The 12,420-nt window shown below is 39.5% G+C and overlaps 1 protein-coding gene across 3 annotated transcripts in view; it reads right to left on the bottom strand.

The window, feature by feature from the left end:
• The window catches only part of arhgef25a (Rho guanine nucleotide exchange factor (GEF) 25a), a 75,733-nt gene that overhangs the window by 23,614 nt on the left and 39,699 nt on the right, over positions 1–12,420 (bottom strand). The window lies entirely within an intron of this gene.

The following is a 12,420-nucleotide window of genomic DNA, read 5'->3' as shown; positions in this document are numbered from 1 at the left end:
TTTTCCCATCTTCAGGCCTGTGAGTTTCTTCAACTATGGACACTTTTGACCCTGTTGACTTTCACCAAATACACTACCAGTAAAAACATTTGGGGTCGGTAAGATTTTTTTGAAATGTTTTTGAAAGATGTCTATTACAAGGCTTTCCTGTAGCTCAAACAGTAGAGCGTTGGCGCTAGCAACGCCAAGATCAGGGAAAGCAAGAACTGACAAAATGTAAAATGTGTACCTTGAATGCAATGTAAGTCGCTTTGGATAAAAGCGTCTGCCAAGTGCATAAATGTTAATGTACAGTTTTACTGTTGTAATCTATTTTAAAATGTAATGTATTCCTGTGATGGCAAAGCTGAATTTTCAGCATCATTACTCCAGTCTTCAGTGTCACATGATCCTTCAGAAATCATTCTAATATGATGATTTGGTGCTCAAGAAATATATATATTTTTGCTATCTGAAAAAATCTGACTTTTTGAAGTGCTATAATTGCTTCCCCTGTGCATCTACCAAACCAGAAAATGTGAAAAGTGACAACCCAGTCACTTTGTTTTAGTAAGCCTTTATCTGCAAGCATGTAAAAAAATAAACGAATCATATTTCGCTCTCCTTCTGACGTAGGAAGGGGATAATATTACCACCCCTTAATCTGCACGTTTCTACCCATGGCGCAGCCATTTGGTTTATGCAAGCGTAAACAGTTTAAACAGTTCTAACCATAGACTGTAAAAAAATATGGACAACGCCCCTTCGCTCTCTTCCATTGGTGAGAACTGAAGCCGCCAGTGTCCCAATATGGCGCTGACATCTTGGGACTTGACCTGCGCAGACCTGCCAGACCTGCGCAGTAGTGAGCAGGAAGTAAAGCCACAAAATCAACGCCCCGCCCTCACTCTCGCAGAATGCACTCTCCCTGCACTTTTTTTAAGTAGCCTATGTCTGCTCCGTTCCGCTCCAATTTTGATGTCTGTTGATTGCAGTACGACAAGAGGCTTGTTAAAATAAAGTAAATACAATCTCCTCAGTCATCCGAAGATCCCGAAAAAAAGGCTGTTGGTGCTTCAGTGACTACTTCGCTCAGAGAACCTGTCAATCACAGCTGTCAATCATGACGTTACACCACCGTTTTTATTGCATCACGTAACTAACTAAAAACCAACTTATTTTTGAAACAGACACTTGAACTTACATCAGCGTGATAAAAACGACAGCAAATGACAGAAACCACCTTTGGAAAAAAGATATTTAAAGTGTAATTTAATTGTTTAGTTGGTCTCACGTCCCATTGAATAACACGGGGAGGTGGGGTTTATGACCTAGGACCAGTCACCAGGGGGCGATCGAGACACTTTGGCTTAACTTTTCAGGGCTTGTGTGGCACGCTTGGTTCTTACACAATGAAAAAAGTTCGGCAAAACATGCAAACTGTTGTCGTTGGCTCCACAGACGAACACAGAACACTATTTAGAGTCCCATCCTCAGACAAGACAGGAGAGCAGTTATACCAGAAACAGATTATTCAATGTAACTCCACAACAACTACATAAATGTATCCACAAACCATTCAGAAACGTCCAGGTGCAGCCTAAAAGTGGCAACCTCTTCCTGAGTCTCTCTGTTAGGCTGCACTCTGCTACTGGTTATTTCTGAGATTTTGGATTTCATGACAGCGATGGTGCTGTCAGTTTACCTTGTTTGTGCATTCAAAAGTGCACAATAAAATGTGACACTGAATTTGAAACAGCACATTGTAATTTCTGCATCTATTATCAAAGTATTTATTAGTGGAAATTAGTAGATTTGGTTAGCATGTTGATTTACGGTGTGCGCCCCTAAATTTTCTGGTTGTGCCCCTAAAATGTTCATTTGGGGGCCACTGAGCTCCTAGTGAAAAAAGTTAGTCTGGAGCCCTGATGAGTGAAATTATTTGTCTGTTTTGTTATTGTATCCGACTTTATTGTAAAGTATCGTCCCTCTTCTGGTGCAAATAAATGCACCACAGGAAAATTGTGCCTTTTCATGAACATTTTCCCTATTGTCCTTTCTAACACATCAAATAATACTGTTTTTCATATTCTGGTGGAAATGACTGTGGTGCAAACAACACATTTTAAAAACAGACTTGCCACTTGCCCTTTGTCTTGCTAAGGCTAATTTCATAGTTAGTTTTGAATATCCCAAATACACGCATTTAAATAACATCGACAAACTTTAAGCATAATTTGACAAAAAATCTTGATGAGAAATGAGACACATTATATTCTGTTCTCACATGTAGCCTAGGCCAATATACAAGGACATTTTTGTGCATCAACCGGTTTTGATAATGACACACTTGACTTTACTCAAAGACCTTTCTGTTTAAGTGCGAGTGAATCTTTAGGAAGAGGCTGGGGCGTAGTTTGTGGGGGGGTTGGGGGGGAGATAACCCCCCAATATTTTAATCTATGCATTACAACCCCCCCCCCCAATATTTATACCATGATCACATGAGAAGGAGGCATACCCAAACTTCAACCCCCCCAATGTTCAAACCAAATCTACGCCCTTGGGAAGAGCAAAGATACGCTGTCGCTAACAGAGTGATGAATGGCTCTATCGTTCACTGAAAAACAAATTTATGGAGATGCATTTGGAATGTAATATCCTAATTACTAACCTTCTCATTTTGAATAATACATATTCATCAACACTGGTATAAGGGTAAGAACAAAATTATGCGCATGCATATGCATCTGTTGTGAGTCCACAAATTTAACAGAAATTTTGTGCAAGAACTTTTAAGTACACTGTCATTCCTGAATGCATTTGTGTGTGATCGGTGCAGACAGGCCTCGTGCCACACATCCCAGTTAGTGTTAATCACATGAGGACTACTCAAACTGGTTTAGGGCAGACTTTGAGAAGCTACACTGGTTCGCCACGCTGTCGTGTGACCCTGGAGAGCTAAATATAGACCCCGCCCCAAAGTTGAGGCTCAGGCTGAGACTGCGGTGCTGGTGTCAGAGGGACCCTGGGAAAAGAACAGAGGGGGATGTGCACAGGAAGCACACTTTAATCCTCGTCCACAGGAAGGTCACCAACTTTTTTTGTTCTCTCACCACGTTGTGCCTCACGCCCCCCACTACTCTCTTCCTGACCCAGAACAGTGGCTGTCTGAGGTTATCAGCAGCAGAAAGGACAGACTTCACATGTTTCAGTCTCTCGCCATTCTAATCTAGCCCCTGTCTGACCCCCTGATTCAGCCGAACACTGCCTGACAGGAGGACGTAAACCAAACACACACAGACACACACAGGCTGTGTCAGTACTTGCTATATACCATTGCTAAACTAGTATTTTTCTAAAATAATTTTGAAGTTAACCTTTATTTTCCCTTACTTATGACATACTGAAAAGGCAGCTTTAACAAATCACAAATTAGACGTGTCTTTTTTCAAGAAATGTGACTTGTGAATCTTATTTTGAGACTATTGCACAACCAAATAATTGTGCATTAGTGCATTGCAAGTCAAACCGAAAACTTTATAAACGAAAATAACTGGCTTCCGGTAGCGGTCGACGCGCGTTCACGGAGATGGATGCTGGCGTATGACGTAGGACGTAGCGTATGAAGCGTCGTGACGTAGAACGAACGTAGAGTTTTGTTTTGCTCTGCTCTCTGTTTTGCTCTCTGGCATGCGCTGTCACGTTCGTTCTACGTCACGACGCTTCCTACGCTACGTCCTACGTCATACGCCATACGCCAGCATCCATCTCCGTGAACGCGCGTCAACCGATACCGGAAGCCAGTTATTTTCGTTTATAAAGTTTTAAATATGTATATTTTTACGACAAAACCGCACGGATTACCCTCAGAAGGCCTTCGTTTATCCCCCTGGAGCCGGATGGATTACTTTTGTGAAGGATGCATGCACATTTTGGGACTTGAATGAGGTGGACCCCATAGGTTCACATTATAACCACTGAAAGATCTAAGACATTTTCTAAAACAACTGAAAATGTGTTCGTCTGAAAAAAGATTGACATATGCATCTCGAACGGCTTGAGGGTGAGTAAATCATGGGTTAAATACCATTTTTGGGCGAACTATCCCTTTAAGCTAATGTTTTGTGTTGCAGAACCGTCCTATAATTTTTGCTGATACACAGAGAAACAACCCCTGTCGAGAACTAATCCACAAACTTTCCACTTTCATCAGGAAATAATCAGTGAAATAATGGTGCTGACCTCAACCCAAATGGAATTCAGCAGAACCTAAAGTGGAGGGATTATAACTCTTATTGCTGGCTAAACAGCAGGGCAAAGCTGCTTTCCTGATACTGTGCTGCTGTGTGCTCGGAGGGGGGTAGCTCTCTGTGTGAACAACATGCCAGACTGTTCCTCCTGTCTCCCCACACGGGGCACAAAAGAGAGGAATGGTTTCATTCCACACTCAGTATGGATCCGACAGATTAAGAAAGAGTGGCAGTTATGAAAAAGCAAAACCTAATTCATTACCCTGTTTTGTTTTTTGAGCAGGGAACTGAATGTTATCAGGAACTAAAGGCTGCTGTGAACCGGCAGCTACTGCTTACCGTATCCTCTACAAATCACCGGTGACACCCACATGAAACAATGCATGATCCATCACTATATTTCAAATGCAGATTAAAAATTGTGTAACGTGTCGTAATGCAACAAAGTAGAGCTGAACGATCCCTCGTTAAAAGATCGAGATCTCGATTCAAACACCCACGCGATCCTATTCCTAAATGACAACGATTCACCTGTCAATTAAACATTTGACAAAATCACACCGGAAGATTCAAATCTGTGTTTGCGAGCAGTTGTCATGTTAGGTACGAAGCTTATTATTTCTTGTTATAGATTGTATGTAGCTCCGCCCCTTTTCAGCATTACGCTCATTGTGTTCTGTCTACCGGTTTGTATTTCCACAGCATGAAGGTAAGATTTTATGGATTTATGAATGAACCAGTCTACTGACATTTGTTATGACATCCGCTTTAAATATTACAACGCTCATGATAACTTTCATTAAATCTACAATAAGTAAATTCACTTCACCAGCTAATTATTCTTCGACAGCTATGCCATAGAAATATACAGAGCTACCATAAAAACGGAAGCTCAATGACCAAATTCTAAAGATGGCTGCAGCACGCTTGTTTCTCTGGTGCACAAGGTCTGTTACACGGCTCTGTGGAATACTTTATTCTGATTGGTCAATCGCACCATCCAGCGGTATGTAATTCCCCAATAACCAGTTTTGAGACGATTGTTCTGTACACTGTAATGGATTATAAGATAACAAACAGGTACGATTTTAAAAACGTTAGTGTGTGGTGTTGAGTTGGTCGCTTCAACCCATGGCCTAAAAAAAAAACAAAAGAAACTGCGGCAACACTGTAAAAGTAGCCCAGTTCTAAATGAAAACCGCGAACTTGGCAACACTGGCAACAAGTGCAAAACAAAATAAAAAAATATATATATTTTCCATTGAATCATTCATTCAATTCAGATTTGTTCAAAAATGATCAACCCAGTAATGAAGTATTTATGAATAATTTATTAGCAATTAATATTTTGTCAGAACATCTAGTAAGTTACATGTTATTTTGTTTAGTTGTCTGTTCAGAATTGTGAGAGAATCGTTATCTCCATTTGGAAAAAAAAAATGTATTTGATTTATCCAGAATCGTGCAGCTCTACAACAAAGCACACGAATAGAGAACCAAAAAAAAAAAACGTTTGGAAAAAACTTTAAAGCACACCTGAAAAAAAAAGCAAGACTGAAATTGCAGGAAGAGATGCTCCATTTTGATTGCTGGTAAACTGAGGGGCTGAATTGATTCAAAAGCTGCAAAGCTATGCTTAAGTGCTGATGGTGTACAGAGAGAGATCCTCTTAATATGGCACTGACTGAGTGCTCAACACATTAGAAAGGATTTTCTGAACTCTTAATAGCTAGCTTCACTGAAGGAGAAACTACATAGATTATATAAAAAGATGTCTTTATGTAATATCGTTTAAACATGTATCTGTATGCTGTAATTAAACAATTCGCACTGTAAGATTTTTTCCCAGAACACAAAAAAAATGTTCATGGGAAAGAAACATGACAAATGATGTCATAAATATCCCAGTTGTTTCTCCAATAAAGCAATAATATTAAATGGAGTGCAATAGAAGTCTCAGATTTTTCTCCTGGCAAAAATATCCTAGTAATCTCTCTGATTCAGAGATGCCAGGAATTTGACAAACTGTTTTCAGAGTTGGCAAGATGTCAAAGTCTGCAAAATTATTTTTATGAACATTCCTCATTCATTTCTTCCAAAATCAAATTATCCTAGGTATGCTACTAACATTAAAGTTCTTTCTGTACACGTTATAGGCTGCATAGATTAGGTCAGCCGGAACCGGGAACGCTTCCCATAAATCCGGATGTACACGTTGCATCATAAGAAGGATGGCGTCTACGCTAATATTAGTCTCTCTGTTTATCTCCAGGTTTACCGCAGTCCGCAGGATCCAGGCCGCATCCAGATCTGGTGAAGGACCTGCACCTGGACGCGACGACAACGCACTCCTGAAGTGTGGACTAGTCTCTCCCCTGGGACTTTACCTCTGTACAGATAAAACATTGTCGGGATATTACCAGTTCACGCGGCTATGCGTAAGCGATAAATATTCTGTATTTCAGTTTGTATTACAGTACAAATTTTAAGGCCAGACAAGTAGTTTGTTGAGGGTTGGTTTGTAAAGAAGGACTACACGCCTGCGCACATATATATTCAAATGTGCATACCTATAGACTAAACACGTAATACACATGTGCACGCCATCACTGTTCTCACAGGTTCACGTTTTTAAAGTTTGCGCAGAGAGAACTTAAGGGTTTTCTGTTAGAACAGTGTCGTGTTAGTGGCCCCTAAGTTAACAACTAATGATCGTTGCGACGGAAGTGAATCAATCAAAACTAACTTTAGCTGGACAATAACTTTATTCTAGAGCTGCTGTAAAGCCAAAACAATCTCTGTTACTTTAATTTCCTATTATCACTGTAAAGCTGCTTTGAAACAATCTAAATTGTTGAAAGCGCTATATAAATGAAGGTGACTTGACAATTGTCCCAGTTATTTTTTATTTAAAAAAATGAACATCTGAGACAATTTGATACTTAAAAAAATTAATTTGAAACTTTGAAAAATTAAATAAAACTAAAACTATTAAAACAATTTTTGGTAATTTAAAAAAACTGAAATAAAATAAAAAATATATATTAGATGAAAAACTTAACTAACTGGGAACTAGCCTAAATAAAATATATAAATTTAAGTTGAAGTACTAAATTAGTAAAGCTGGAACTATTTCTATTTAGAAATGTTTAATAATAATTGTTATAAACAACTATAACTATTACTATAACAAAATTACTAAAACGTAAACTAAAATTAAAATGCAAACTGAAAACATACTGTATACTGATAATAGTATATAAATAATGCTAAAATAACTCTGTATTTACACCTGGTATGAAGATGCATTTTGGTTGATTGGATCTCAAGAATAGACAGGGGAGACACATTCCCGTTTACACCTGGTGTTTTAATCCGTCTCTTTTGTCCACTTTCAACCACTTCTGTCCTGATTTCTTCGAGGGGAGGGACTATGTGCAGGTAAATGTTTAGGCAAAATGGACAAAACAAGCTTGGGCAATTTACACATGAACGTGCCCAGAGACGACGGAAAAACATACGGAGAGGAGCAACTTTCGTTTCTGCTCTGATATCTGCAAGACCAGGCCGAACGCGGTGTCAAGTCACCTTTATTTATACAATTTTTTACAATACAGATTGTTTCAAAGCTGCTTTACAGTGATAACCGGAAAATAATTCAACAAAGTTTGTTTCAGCTGTACAGCAGATCTAGAAGAAAATACTGTCATAGTCCAGCTTAAGTAAGTTGAGTGATGTTTTTTTCATTTTCAAACCAAACTTGGGTCTCCAGCCAACAAAGTTTAAATCCCATCTGGTTGGCACGCTTCCCATAATGTTTACGCATTAGGTCAGTAGTAGGAGAGTAGGCGGCCTTTTGTGGCTGTTCAAACACATTTACCACATGAGTGTCTACACTGCGAAAGCAATCCGGTCGAATACGTTTGACTACCCCTGAAAGTGGTCAAAAGTGGACAAGCTCAAAACACTTTAGACCCTATTTACACCTGTATTTAGCAGCACATTTATAATAAATGGCCATCGATATTACAATCTTGATTGTTGTTAAATCTACAGAGTAGAAGCCAAAGCCCAAGCCGTAACTATAAACTGCTTAAATAATCAGGATTCAATCCAATTTACTGAATAGAAAGTAGACACAGTGTGAATTCTGTAACCTGTTAATATGGGCAGAGAAACAGGCCTAATGGGTTTTTCGGATTTCCCAGACCTCAGGGCAACTGAATAGTCTTTTAGTAGACAAAAAGATCTTGCTGTTTTGTGCATACGGCAAAGAGCCACTGGCCCCTGAAACTCCAGTCTCCATCGTTGGAAACCTCTCCAGCAAAATGAGTGCCTACACAACACATTAGCTGTGCGAGACGGAAACGAGAGATCGCAGTGAAAACAACCCTGCACGAAAGAACCCAGACTGAATGGTTATCTAAGGTTGGCTCAGTTGGACGGAAGAAAACACAGAATTCCCCGCAGCCCCCCGCTGGCAGGCACGACCATCATTTCTGGAGAGCATGTGTTTCAGCTCAGAGCGGCCGGTGGGCTGTTTCATCGGCACTCAGCAACAAAGTCAACATGAAAGCGCGAGTGGGGGGTGAGTGTAAGGGGATCTGAGATGGAGAGATGAATGGACAGAGGAGAGCAGGGGCTCAAAATAGGAGGGAAGGGAAAAGGTCTTGAACAAACACAAGCTTAAGGCACAGTGGATACAGGAAGAGACTGAGAAAGAAAAACTAACATGTTATATCGCTTGAAAACAGGCTGTAAACAAGACAGCAAAAATAATTCTATATAACTTCATAGGAAGCAAAAAACGGAAATGCCTGTGCGTGCGTTGAAGCAGGGATCTGTATATTGTGGAAAGGACTTGCTGTTTGCAAGTCTGATTGATTGAGTCTGATTTCATGCAACGTCTGTCTGACTCCAGACCTGCGACACTCGGTCCAACAAACCAAAGTTGAACACCATGTAGAACTGAACAGAGAATGACTTTTAAATTAAATTTCTAAATGAGAGAGAAAACAGGCTGCAGAATTGTAATTTAAATTGGAACTGAACACATTAGAATTGAATTTCAAAAACTTCATATGATGTAGTTTCCATAGTTGATGTAGTTTGTAAATCAAATGACATTAATCAAGATATGCTATGAAATATACAATGAAATATATACAATAAAATACAATGCTAATAAATGACACACATTTCAACATTTTCAACATTTTATTGGGTAGAAATTGGGAGTAAAATTACTTTTAAAAATCCTTATCCAGTAGGGATGCTCGATTATCGTCATTATTATCGATTAATACATCATTAATATGATATATACAATTATTTTATATGAATCATGTAATTATTTGCTTTTGGTTGGTCACAAAACATGATTTTTTTTTTTTTTTTTTTTTTTAAGTAAACTGTTCTCTTTGTGCTATATCAAGACAACACAGGATTTTACCAATGGGAGGATCCACGAAATTAACATAATACCCATCCAGCCCTGCAAAGGCCTTCTACTGTAGGTTTGTTTCTGACTGGGTTAAGTGTGTCTCCTTCCATCACTCTGACATTGGTTGACAGGGAGAGGAGGGGATGTAATACTGAAATGAAAAAACATTCTCCTGTCAGTCTGAAGAGTGTGTGTGAACTCATTCCTGTAATGGTGTGTCTGAGAGCCAGGAGATTACAAAGAGGTATTTTGATAATGCTGCCACTGCACCGTTCAACAAAATTGATAATTAAAAGCTGAATTAAGCAAAATATTAAGCCTGAGCTACCCTTGTCCCCAGTGATCAGCTAATACTGTGCTGTTCTTCCAAGTCTGTCATCTCTCTCACTCCACAATCCTTTTCCTTCTTCTTCTCTCTCATTTTCTTTTGAGCCCTGTCTTTATAATAAGTCTGGTGCAACAGAAGGGATTGTTCCCTTTTCTGAGCTTCACAATCTCTGTGCTCTGGGATAATGCTGATTCTAAATCGCTTCCTAAAAACTTCTTAGACTCTATAATCTGAGGAGGAGGCATAAAATTTACTCCTTAATGTTGATCAAAGCAAAAAGTTTGAGACCAATGTGGAGAATCAGGGATTCCCAATTTAACTTCAAGATAAAGTTTTTAGTTTCATTAAAGCAAAAGAGAAACATAAATATATTGTGAAATGTATATCAAGTTTGAACAATTTAAACCATTCAAACCTTAATAATATAATATAATATAATATAATATAATATAATATAATATAATATAATATAATATAATATAATATAATATAATATAATATAATATAATATAATATAATATAATATAATAATATAATATAATATAATATAATATAATATAATATAATATAATATAATATAATATAATATTGCTATTCAAAACCAGCCCAATCATGGCCAAAACCAGCCCAATCGTGTTTCAGGGGGTAAAAATTTAGGTCTTTGGTCACTTCAACTCACAGACTAAAAAAACAACCCACAGCAACAGTGTAAAAGTAGTCCAATTCCATGAGAAAACCACATACTTGGCAACACTGAATAAGATATAAAAATGTGGTTCCCTTTCGAGGGAACTCGAACTGCGTTGATAACGACACTTTGGGGAACGCCCTTAGCGTAACGCATTTAAAGTATGAATGAAACTAATCCAATCCTGATTAGTGCCGCGTCATGACGTAACATGTGACGGCATAGGCTACATGGAAGGGACGCCGGCACACAACAGAGTAGGGCCCAGATCACAATGAACGCATTTTTCAGGTTTGAAAATGCGAGGGACACTGCACTGCCTTTTTAGATTACGGGTCTACTCAGAGGCAGCATGTAGATCAAAGGTCTGCATTGCAATACAGAATCTAGTGGCTCGGATCTCGCGTTTCCCGAGGCAGCGTGTAGATTACAGGTCGGCCTACTCTGAAATGAAGATTCTGTGTGGGTGCGAAGTATGCACAGTCAGCTCCTGAGGGTGCTGGCTGTGTTCATTGAGAAATATCTCAACGTGCACAGCCGTGCGTTTTCGGATGTTTCAGCTTCGCGTCCGTTGACTTTCATCTCTAGAGATGAAAGCCAAATATATATTGTGAACGATTCGAATCTCACGTTTGCCGAGGCAGTGTGTAGATTATGAGACCATAAATAAATATTAAAACAGTATTGACTGGTGATTATGCCTACATTTAATTCTAAGAAATTAAAATGATGGAATATTATCTGACTTTAAGAAGTCAGATATTTAAATTCAGCCTACCATTCAGACTGTGTTTCACTTATCCAGTGTTTATGGCTGCATTTAATTCTGAGGAATTAAAATGATGAGCAGCAAACGCACGCTGCTCTGTCTGCCCCACAGGCTTGCGGCCAGGCAGTGTTGCGTCCGCACATCGAAAATCGTTTTAAATTTTTCCCTGCCGGTCCTCCACTTCAGGGTATCGAAAATGAGACGAAAATAGCAGGTCTGTCCCCCCCGTGGAGGAACGAGCGAGAATCACTCCTTCCGCGGAGCCCTCAGGAAATCGATGTTTGTATGCAGCCCCAAATGCGCTTTGGGACATTGACATCGGTTTTCAACGAATGCACACTGCAGAGTCTGTCCCAAAGGCTTGCGGCCAGGCAGTGTTCGCGTCCGCACATCGGAAACTGTTTTCGACTCATCCTTGGGTCCTGCGCACAATAGAGAAGGGTTACAGACTGCAGTTCAATTCAGTGAATTCTGAAATTCAGCGGGTTGGTGTGGACTGCAGTTGACCCAGTGCAGGGTCGGGTAATGTAACAGGAAGTAAACTCCCTGCAGGTAAAAAAAGCCATTTTCCTCCGTTGGACAGGGAGTCCGCGTTCTACAGCCGCTACTTCATAGTTCCCAAGAAGGATGGGGGGCTGCGCCAATTTTAGATCTAAGGCACTTGAATAGGTCTCTGAGGAGATTCAGGTTCAAGATGCTCACTATTCCCATCATCGTGAGTCAGATCAAATCTGAGGATTGGTTTGTCACGATAAATCTAAGGAACGCATACTTCCACATCCTTCCATCTCACAGAAAGTTCCTGAGGTTCGCTTTCGGGGGCGAAGCATTCCAATATTGGGCTTTCACCAAGGGGGAACCCGTTCAGCATGATCAGGGTTACGCGCAATCTTTGTCAAAGAATACACTTGTATGGTCACAGTTTGAACGATCTGAGGTGAATTATCCATTGTTGCTTTT

Source organism: Scardinius erythrophthalmus (genome assembly GCF_964197995.2).
Source record: "Scardinius erythrophthalmus genome assembly, chromosome: 15".
In the NCBI taxonomy this organism is placed as follows: Eukaryota; Metazoa; Chordata; class Actinopteri; order Cypriniformes; family Leuciscidae; genus Scardinius; species Scardinius erythrophthalmus.
The sequence above is the reverse complement of the archived record's forward strand: the minus strand, read 5'-3'. Positions and strand labels throughout refer to the sequence as shown.